This window comes from Brassica oleracea, chromosome C4 (assembly GCF_000695525.1).
Source record: "Brassica oleracea var. oleracea cultivar TO1000 chromosome C4, BOL, whole genome shotgun sequence".
Lineage (NCBI taxonomy): Eukaryota > Viridiplantae > Streptophyta > Magnoliopsida > Brassicales > Brassicaceae > Brassica > Brassica oleracea.
Window position 1 is genome coordinate 23,982,454 of NC_027751.1, and position 1,748 is coordinate 23,984,201.

Genomic DNA, 1,748 nt, shown 5'->3' on the forward strand with positions numbered 1-1,748 from the left:
CGATGACTCGCGAACCGACCAGGTATTGATGGAATTTGTCGAAAGCATAAACTACGACTAGCAGTTCTTTTTCTGTTGTTGCGTAATTTCTTTGTGCTTCATCGAGAGTTCGACTAGCATAATAAACTGCATGCAGCTTTTTGTCTTTCTTCTGGCCTAGAACTGCTCCTACAGCGAAATCGCTCGCATCACACATGATTTCGAAAGGAAGATTCTAGTCTGGTGCTTGTACGATGGAGGCAGTTATCAAGGCTTTCTTTATTTCCTAGAAAGACTTTACGTATTCTGGTGAGAAGTCGAATTTAACTTATTTACTGCAGAGGGAGGTGAGAGGTCTAGCGATTTTGCTAAAATCTTGTATGAATCTCCTGTAAAATCCGGCATGCCCGAGAAAACTCCTCACATCCTTTACGTTTGTGGGAGCCGGCAAGCCAGTCATTACCTCAATCTTCGCTCGATCTACTTCTATTCCAGTAGCAGACACTTTGTGTCCTAGGACGATTCCATCGTTAACCATAAAGTGGCATTTTTCCCAATTCAGAACGAGATTCTTTTCTTCGCATCTTGCCAAAACTTTACGTAGGTTATTGAGACAGTTTTTGAAACTGGATCCATATACTGAGAAATCGTCCGAAGTCTTCTATCATATCAGTAAAGATCGACATCATGCATCGTTGGAAATTGGCAGGAGCATTACAAAGACCGAATGGCATTCTGCGGTATGCGAATGTTCCGTAAGGGCATGTAAAGGTCGTCTTTTTTTTATCGTCAGGATGTATAGGGATTTGAAAAAATCCAGAGTATCCGTCAAGAAAACAGTAGTATTGGTTATTGGCCAATCTTTCCAACATTTGATCAATGAGAGGTAAAGGAAAGTGATCTTTTCTAGTAGCAGCGTTTAGCTTTCTATAATCGATACACATTCGATGTCCAGTGACGGTTCGCGTGGGAATGAGTTTGTCTTTGTCATTCTTCACCACAGTGATTCCGCCCTTTTTTGGTACAACATGCACGGGGCTAACCCAATTGCTATCCGAAATCGGGTAAATGACTCCGGCATCTAGAACTTTGATTATTTCCTTTTTAACAACTTCTTTCAAGTTTGGATTTAGCCGCCTTTGGTGTTCTACTGACGATTTCGAACCGTCTTCTAGGTGAATCCGGTGCATGCACAGATCTGGAGAAATGCCAGAAATGTCTTCGAGAGAGTACCCGATGGCCTTCCTGTATTTGCGTAGTTTATTTAATAACAGTGCAAGTTCTCCGTTTGTGAGGTTGGCGTTCACGATTACTGGATATGAATCTTTATAGAGAAAGGAATATTTGAGTCCAGCGGGCAGCTGTTTTAACTCAATCTTCGGTGCTTTTTCGGGATCCCATTCCTTCGAGAAGGATGGTTGTCGATCGACAGATTTTAGTAAGTATCGATCAACGTTGATTCCCGAAACGTCATCCTCTATGTCATCAACGCTTGCTGTTTCCATGCTCACGTCCATTAATCGCGTGTATTCTTCAGCTCTACTATCGACACTGAAAGATTCCTCTTCATCAGTTGTTAGAACTTTTTCCAAAGGATCGTCTGAGCATGAGTTTATGAAAGATCCTTCAGCCAATTCACGGATATTGTCCACGTAGGATGTCTGTTTATCGATCAAGGGTCATCTCATCAGGTTGTCCATGTCGAAATTCATTGGAATGTTTCCAATGTTTAGACATATCCTGCCCTCCTTGACATCGATTATCGCACC

At 42.0% G+C, this 1,748-nt stretch overlaps 1 pseudogene; it reads right to left on the reverse strand.

The window, feature by feature from the left end:
• Positions 1–307: 307 nt before the first annotated feature.
• LOC106338439 overlaps positions 308–1,748 on the reverse strand; it is a 2,485-nt pseudogene continuing 1,044 nt past the window's right edge.